Source organism: Nyctereutes procyonoides, unplaced genomic scaffold (genome assembly GCF_905146905.1).
Source record: "Nyctereutes procyonoides isolate TBG_1078 unplaced genomic scaffold, NYPRO_anot_genome, whole genome shotgun sequence".
Classification (NCBI taxonomy): Eukaryota; Metazoa; Chordata; class Mammalia; order Carnivora; family Canidae; genus Nyctereutes; species Nyctereutes procyonoides.
In genome coordinates, this window is record NW_026575135.1 from 45510387 (window position 1) to 45519792 (window position 9406).

At 34.7% G+C, this 9406-nt stretch overlaps 1 non-coding gene across 1 annotated transcript; it reads right to left on the bottom strand.

The window, feature by feature from the left end:
* Window positions 1–686: 686 nt before the first annotated feature.
* LOC129495348 (U6 spliceosomal RNA) lies at window positions 687–790 on the bottom strand. The gene has a single exon (XR_008661507.1). It is a non-coding gene; the product is annotated as a U6 spliceosomal RNA (small nuclear RNA).
* Window positions 791–9406: the final 8616 nt, after the last annotated feature.

Here is a 9406-nt window from a genome sequence, read left to right on the forward strand (position 1 = left end):
TCAATTTTTTATTTAAATTCTAGTTAGTTAACATATACTGTAATATTGGTTTCAGGAGTAGAATTTAGTGATTCATTATTTACATTTAACACTCAGGTCAATCCAAGTGACCCCGTTAATATCCATCGCCCATTTAGCCCTCCCCTCCATCAACGCTCAGTTTGTTCTCCATAGTTAAGAGTCTCTTATGATTTGTTCCCTCTCTCTGTCTCTTTTCCCCCTTTCTCTTATGTTCCTTTATTTTGTTTCATAAGGTATTTGTTTTTCTCTGACTGACTTATTTTGCCTAGCATAATACACTCTAGCTCCATCCACATGGTTGCAAATGGCAAGATTTCAGTCCTCTTGATGGCTGAGTAATATTCAGTTGTGTATATATATCACCTCTTTTTTATCCAATCATCAGTCAATGGACATTTGGGCTCTTTCCATAGTTTGGTTATTGTTGGTAATGCTGCTATAAACACTGGTGTACATGTACCCCTTTGAATCTGTATTTTTGTATCCTTTGGGTACATACCTAGTGGTACAATTGCTGGATTATAGGGTAGTTCTATTTTCAACTTTTTGAGGAACCTCCATTACTGTTTTCCAGAGTGGCTACACCAGTTTGCATTGCCACCAACAGTGCAAGAGGGTTCTCCTTTCTCTGCATCCTCACCATCACTTATTTCGTGTGCTGCTAAAAAATCATGGAATACTTCACAAATTTGCCTGTCATCCTTGTGCAGGGGCCATGCTAATCTCTGTATCATTCCAATTATAACATATGTACTGCCAAAGTGAGCATTCAATAAAAATTTTTTATCATAAATCCTATACTCTAAAAATCATCCAATAAAATAAGAAAAATATAATAGTAAAATACTATCTTCTTTAAAATAATTAATGACTTTCCTATATAATCTTTGTCTTAAAGGGCAAGCAAAACTAAAATTACATTCTATCTGAAAAGAATTAAAAAGGAAACACTAATACTTATGGAAAACAGTAAACACTAAAATGTATGGGAAACAGCAAAAGCAATTTTCCTGGCAAAAGCTATAACCTTAAATTATTTTATATTTAAAAAGAAAGAATGATGGGACGCCTGGGTGGTTCAGTGGTTGGCTCTGGCCTTTGGCCCAGAGCATGAAACTGGAGTCCCAGGATCGAGTCCCACATCAGGCTTCCTGCATGGAGACTGCTTCTCTCTCTGTGTCTCTCATGATTAAATAAATAAAATCTTTTAAAAATAATAAAATAAAAAGAAAGAATGAAATTAAGAAAAGTTAACATTCATCTCAAAAAAATGTGAAACAACAAAACCTACCAAGACAGAGTACAAAAAGAGAATTAACATATACAATCTGAAAGTAATGGACTAGAAAACAAAACAAAAATAGTAGAAGAGATAAATACAAAAGCTAATCCTCTGACAAGCTGAAAAGAAGTAAACATCTCCTAATCCAAAATCAAGGGGGAAAGGGAAGAGAGAAAACAGGTGAAAAGCTGCAAGGTTATGGATGATAAAGGAGACCCAACTACATCCAGAAAAAGAATAAATTTGTAGTATACAAGAGAATACTACAGGAAACTCTATGGCAACAAAATTTAAAATATAAAGAAAATGGGTAATATAATGAACCCAGATAAATGAAGAAGAATTAGAAAACTTGAGTAGATCAGGTAAATATAGAAGAGGTTGAAAGAGTGTAAATATTTTTTTATCAAAAATAGCAATGCTTAGTATATATCAAGTTACTGTTTTAGGCTGCAGTATACAATATTAAATAAAATAAGGCCCCTGTTCTTGAAGAGCTTATCTTCTACTTTACACCTTGTAGGTAAAGATGGTGGACTGTTCAGTGAATTTCATGATATCATAAACTGTCAAACCTGCTACAAAGAGTACATAGTAACAAATTCACAGACCAATCTCATTAATGGATATAGATATAAAAATAATAAATAAGATACAATCAATGGAATGTACAAAGATGTGTGGAAAAATATACTGACTAAAAACATTTGTTCCAAGATTTTAATCATGGCCCCAAATTAGGAAATCTATCAATATAATTCACTATATCAACAAATGAAAGAAAAAAAACATTATAAACATACAAATGGCATCTGAAAAAAAGTATCTGATAAAATTCAACAATCCCTAAACTAAAACTCTAACAAAATAGGAATAGAAGGAAAAGTATTAGCTACATAGAGTTAAGATATTGGTTCTATTATTTAAACTATTTTCTCAAAACACAGAGCCTTTTCCTTACATTTGAAGGAGTTCTATAGAGTTAAAGATCTTAATCCTAGTTTTTATATACTATCAGAAAAAATTATGGCCTTACCAATCACAAAGCAAATCCAGAACTTAGACCTAGTCAACACCTAAGCACCTCCACAAAATGAAAATCCAGAACTTAGACCTAGTCAACACCTAAGCACCTCCACAAAATGAAAAGCCCAATGAGCTTCCTGTGCAATTCCAAGACACTTGATCCTTGCACTGGATAAGTGCTTAATAAGTATTTATTCAAGGTGAATAAGTCATTTAACCCCCATGAGCCCTAGTTTTCTCACAAAATAGAAAAGCATGCCCTCCCTATCTAATCAAATTGCTAAAACAATCTAATCAATAATATATGTGAAATTGTTTTGTGAACCAAAATGCCAAACTGTAAGTTCTTTCCATTAATACAAAAGAAAATATGCTTACATGTCAAATGAGTTACAAAGACAAATGCTAAGAGTTTTCAGATAAGTTTGAATAAGAAGGTCATTTTAGGCACAAATCCTCAAAATTTCTTGAAGAGCATCATACCAAACTATGTTTTTACCCTTACTTCCTGTGGCCATTGTTATCTAATATTACAGTGGCTCTTGTGATTTTTCTTGATTATTCATACTCTCATCTGGAATTCTACTCATTCAGTTAGCAAATATTTACCCAACACTTTCTATGTACTAGACATTGTGTTAGGCAGAAGTGATGGGGCTAATCTCTTTCTTCAAAGAGCTTATAATATGTGGTGCACATTGGTCAAACTTTAAATATTTGTATACTAACATTATTATTTTACCATAACAATCATCTTTATTTTGTTTATTCAATATTTTTCTTTAAACGGATTCATTTTCGGGATCCCTGGGTGGCGCAGCGGTTTGGCGCCTGCCTTTGGCCCAGGGGGCGATCCTGGAGACCCGGGATCGAATCCCACATCAGGCTCCCAGTGCATGGAGCCTGCTTCTCCCTCTGCCTATGTCTCTGCCTCTCTCTCTCTCTGTGTGTGAGACTATCATAAATAAATAAAAAATAAAAAATTCAAAAAAAATAATAATAAAATAAACGGATTCATTTTCAAATGTGCATCTTATGTTCACTTTGACTTAAGCAATAATATTCCTGAAATCACTGATTTTATATGTCAGTTTTACATTTCTTTCAAATATATATTAAAGATTGCACATACGCACTTTTGAGGTTCATCTCCGCACCAGCAAAATGGTCTTCCAAACTGCAACTAGTACACATATCTCATTTTTGGAAAGAGAAAAATGCAGACCAGTAAGTAGTAAATTAAGATGCATACACTGTACATTAAGGATAGTTTAGTGTTGGGGGAAAGCTTGTGCCATAACCAAATTTTGGTGGATAAGAAGAGAGGGATGCACTTTCTTTCCTGCATCCTTTCATTCAGAAACTCACTGCTATCAAAGAATGAAGGAAGTGGTGAGCTCCCACCAAAGTACCAAAGCAAGATTTGGTAAATTTGTTGCTTCCTAGGGAAGGCAGATCTGTAGTTGCAGGACATGGGGCATCAAAACTGCTGATCAAACAGAGTGTGTTGGAAGTGTGGTGTTCAGAATTGGTGGGTGATCTTTCAGAAAAGTCTGTTTAGAGGTTTGTTGGCCTTTAGCCCAGAAGCGGGGTCTTCAGAGTCGATGCTTGGCTGTCAGAAGCAGGGGCTGTCCCTGATTGGTTGACTTTCAGGAGCAGAGTTCTGGTACAGAAGCACAAATATGCTCATTAGGCACGGGTTCCTCTCAGTGCTGGGTGTGATTTAAAAAAATAAAATAAAAAATAAAATCTGTATTTTCCTAGGATTAGAAAGTTCTATTCCTGCAACTAAAAAAAGGAGATAAACAGAAAAGTGATTCCCAAAGTGAATGAAGAATTGATCTAACCAAATAGCTTCAAAACTGTACTTATTGAACAATTATTTTAATTTATGTATTTATAAAATAGTAAAATCTGTTAGAGCATGGATGTCATTTATTCAAAACTATAACAAAGCTTAGGAGGAAAATCACCTGGTGGACAGTAGATAAATATATTCTGCTACCTGTTCTGGAACCCACCATACAGAGTTTCCATTTGAGAATTAACTTCTGTTGGAGCATGGTCTTGTGATTTTACCTGATGTCTTATTACTTATGGGCAGTCTTAGTTTTAGCCACCCATAGGAGGTGAGTGCCTGTTTTGAAGGTGCTCCTCAGAATTCCCAAACTGAATTTTATGTATGCCACATAGTCTTTAACTTTTGTTATCCAAAATTTCCCCTCTAAATTTAGAGAAATGCTGGGTATTCCTTAATTTTCATGACATAGTAACAAATATATGTATGTATAGTGCACATGTGGACTCAGGAATCCTTGGGTATAGAGATGGCTTATTTGCTCATGGAAAGCATATTTTTACTAATATCTCAATTACAGAAATTATTCTGTTTGGCCTCCTTCCCTTCTCCCTCCCTACCTTTGAATTCCATAGATTAGATTCAAGAAACAGATACATGATTTTTTTTAGATACATGTTTTTTTAAAAAAATGTGCACTATGATTTCATATATATATATATGCACATACATACACACACATAAATGCATTTCCACAGACTTTTGTGCTTGTGTGTGTACTTCTACTAACTCTCCTAAACACTGGGTAATTCTTTCCTTTTAAATATATTTGAAACTTGTTTGTAAAGATGTTCCAGAATTTAGTTTCATAGGACAAGAATCACAATTAATTATAGGCATAAAAACAAATATGTAAGCCTCTCAAATTCTATAAAATATAGTAAGATATTATACTGCAAAAGTATCATTTATGCCATGTGAGTACAGGCTTCATTATTTCAATGAACAGACCAAGTTTTAAAATATTAGAAGACATGAACAGATATTGCTCCCAAAGAAGACATACAAATGGCCAACAGATACATGAAAAGATACTCAACGACACTCATTATCAGGGAAATATAAATCAAAACTACAATGAGGTATCACCTCATATTAGTCAGAATGGCTAATATCAGAAACACAATAAACAACAGGCTTTGGTGAGTATGTGAGGACATGGAGAAAAAAGAATTCTCTTGCACTGTTAATGGGAATGCAAATTGGTTCAGCCACTCTGGAAAACAGTATGGAGATTCACCAAAAAGCTAAAAATAGAACTACCTTATGATCCATTAATCACACTACTGGCTACTTATTCTGAAAATACAAAAACACTAACTCAAAGTGATACATGTACTTCCTATGTTCATTGCAGCATTATCTACAATAGTCAAATTATGGAAAAGCCCAAGTGTCCATCAATAGATGAATGGATAAAGAACAGGTGGTATGTATATTTATGGAATACTATTCAGTCATACAAAAGATGAAATCCTGACATTTGCCACAACATGGATGGACCTAGAGTATAATGTTAAGTGAAATAAGTCAGAGAAAGACAAATACCATATGATTTAACTCACATGTGGAACCTAGTAACAGAACAAATGAGCAAAGGAAAGATAAGAGAGAGGGGAGAGAGAGAGAGAGAAATGGAGAGACTCTTAACTACTTGAGAACACACTGAAAGTTACGAGAGGGTAGATAGGTGGGGATATGGGTGAAATAGGCAAAGGGAATTAAAGATCAAACTTATCATGATGAGAACTGACTAATGTATCGAATTGTTGAATTACTGGGTCATCTGGGTGGCTCAGTAGGTTGAGGGTCCCACTCTTGATTTCAGCTCATGTCATGATCTCAGGGTCCTGGGATCCAGCGGCAGCTGGGCTCCACACTCAGCAGGGAATCTGATTGAGATTTCCCTCTGTTCCCTTTCCCTGCTCATGCTCTTTCTCTCTTCCAAATAAATGAATAAATCTTAAAAAAAAGAATTGTTGAATCACTATATTGTATACCTAAAACTATTATAATAGTGTATATTAACTATACTGGAATTAAAATTTTAAAATTAATAGAAAATAAAATATTAAGATATATTGGAACTACTCAGTTGCAAATCCAAAAATATCTTCTTGTAGTATAACACTGCTATTATTTTCCACATAGACTTCCACTGTACTTTTTTTCTTCATTTTTGGAAAAAAATATATAATGTAAGTTATTGTCTAGGCCTAAATATATAATGATATATAATTCACCATAGCTTCTAGGGAATCTGGCCTTTTCTATTATATTATTGATAAAAAGGTATTAATGATGATAACAAGTTATTTTATCTACTTTTTCATTCATATTTATGAATCATAAAATAAAACTTGTTGAGTTCCTACTAGGTGCCAATATTCCACAAGATGCTCTAGGAGATACAAACATGAATAGTTTGTAATCTAGTAAGAGGCTTATATTATTAATCACAGAATTCTGTCAATTTATAATGTGAACATGAGCTATGAATGTAGATAAAGTGATCCTGGCTCAATCAAAACCAGAGTGGATTGTGTCAAGTTACCTAATTTGTGCATCTATAAAATGAGGGCAGTGGTAATAATACCCTTGTAGAGACCTTGTGGAGAGTCACTGAAATTATGTGAGCATTATGCCTAGTACTGTGCCCAGAACATTGTAAATGAATACTTAATTTTAAAAGTTATCTTTAAAAACTTAAACTTGAGTGTATGTATGTGATTATATATATTTTATTATTATTTATAATGTAATTATATTATTTATGATAATATATTATTTACATATATATATAATTCAAAGAGCAGGATTAATTATTTCCTATTATACAGAGAGATTTTTAAAGGAGATGACTTATCCAGGGTCACACAGCAACTCATGGGCAGGTCAGTATCAGAGATATCCTCAAGAGAACCCATGTCTAAAGATGGCCAGCATCAATCATCCTGAGTTTTTCCTTAGCTCAGAATAATGCCTTTCAACAACTGAAATCCTCAGGGTAGGGATGACTCATGACCACTCTGACAAAGCAAAGGACATGTTTCATAGTTTTAATCCATGTACTTACTTCAAACCCACCAAAGGATGGGATCTGGTTTGCGGAGTTCTGACCCTGAATTAGAATCAAACACTGTGTGCATGCAAGGGCTTGCTTTTGCTTTTCTACCTTCAGCCTTAGGTCTAATCTGAGTCTATACTTTCAACACTGCACAAAAGAAAATAGCCCTTCTAAAATGCCCCTTCTGAATGGATCTGTGAGTTATGCTGTTAGAGATATTTATTAGTTTATCTTCTATCTTATAGATTGCAGTTGGCAAATCCTCAGGAGGGGTATGATTACACTTAAAAACAAAAATTTAAGGATTGAGAGTGGAAAAAGAAAGTTATCTCATTCAGTATTTCCAATGCAGCACTTCTATTAGTTTGTTTAGATGGTCACTTTGGAGAGGGAAGGTTGGAGAAGGTGTATGACGTGTCTTTTCCAACTGACCTTCTGAAGTACTGTGGAGAAAGAAACTAACCACAAAAAAGAATATATAACAATAAGAGTTTCCATTGCTTACTTTCCCCACCAAGCTGCATGCCCTTCAAGGGTGTGTTCCACCTTTATGATCTACCTTGCACTGTGCCTGATACAAAGACAAATGGCCAAGTACAGAAGAAAGAATATTTTATTTGAATCATCCAGATAGCAGTTTTTTTTAAAAAAGATTTTATTTATTTATTCATAAGAGACACAGAGAGGCAGAGATACAGGCAGAGGGAGAAGCGGACTCCATGCAGGGAGCCTGACGCGGGACTCAATCCCAGGTCTCCAAGATGACACCCTGGGCTGAAGGTGGCACTAAACCGCCGAGCCACCTGGGGTTCCTGCAGATAGCAGTTTAAATCTGGTCCTAGCTCCTTGAAAAATGTACTATTTTAAATCAATTATGTCAATCATTTGAGCTTCAGTCTCTTAATCTGTGAAATAGGAATAATGCTGCTTTGGATTAGAAGTGGCAAGTGCAAAGTGCCTATCACATTGTGGAAATATAATAAATAACTTTTATTATTATAGCAGATGTCTTAATCAATGTTTGCTAAATAAGAGAGATTATGAATTATTATGATAATCTTTATATTATGAGCCTCAGAACTCCATACCTATTACAAAACATGCAACATTTTTTTCTCTTCTTTTCAGAATTACTTTTTCCCCATTCAGGATTATAGAATCCTGGGAGTCCTAGGATGGGTTACATTTATTTGAGTTACAAAGAAAACCCTTATTTAAAACAATCCTTTTGAGTGAGCTAACATCTTCTAACTATGTATTATCTATCTATCTATCTATCTATCTATCTATCTATCTATCTATCATGGCCAAAATTATACATACTATATATATGCACATATATAATACAGCATATAGTATAACTAAATGCTCACTAGATAGGAAGAGAAGCATAAAAATATTTCCTCATTGTCCCTTTGCAAGAGCACTGTTTTAATAGCAATGTGCAGAGGATGGACAGCAGCAGGTTTGCCAAACAGCCACCATATGGTCAGCTGGAGGAGGAAAAAACCTCCAGGTAGGAGGGCAAAAATGTTCCAAGGACATAACAAAGTAGAGTCTCCAAGCTCCTGGTATAAAATGACCCGTGACACTTAGGGCAGGGAGATGTTGAGGGCCAAGCCTCTACTATAGCAGTCAATAGACCATGGGGGAAGTCTTATGTATTCATTTGTTGTTGTTGTTGTTACTGTTGCTATTTTTAAGCAAAGTGGTTGATAATTGTTATTATTTTTGAAGGACATCTTGTTCTGCAATGGATAGAGGAAAGCCTTTTGTAAAGTTAATGCAATATTAGAGGTCACATTAGCTGGAGTTTCAAGTGGGGCCATGTTACCATCTATAACACATAGTTTGCTAGTTCTGGCTCTCCTCTGTGAGTGCAAATCCAATACCAGAAACCATCATAAAGGTGTTGTAGTATGAGTATTTCTTTGGAATCACACTTACCTGATTTGGTTCAAATCTATTTGACTACTACCTGGGTAGTCCTGGAGATGTATATCCTATTTTATTTTATCATGCATATGTATAAGTGAATTGCGGTGAAGATTAAATGCAGTGTCAGGTACTTAGTAAATGAAAGCTATTATTCTTTTTATTTAAAATGGCACTCGACACACATACACACACACACACCCCATACGGCCCTGAC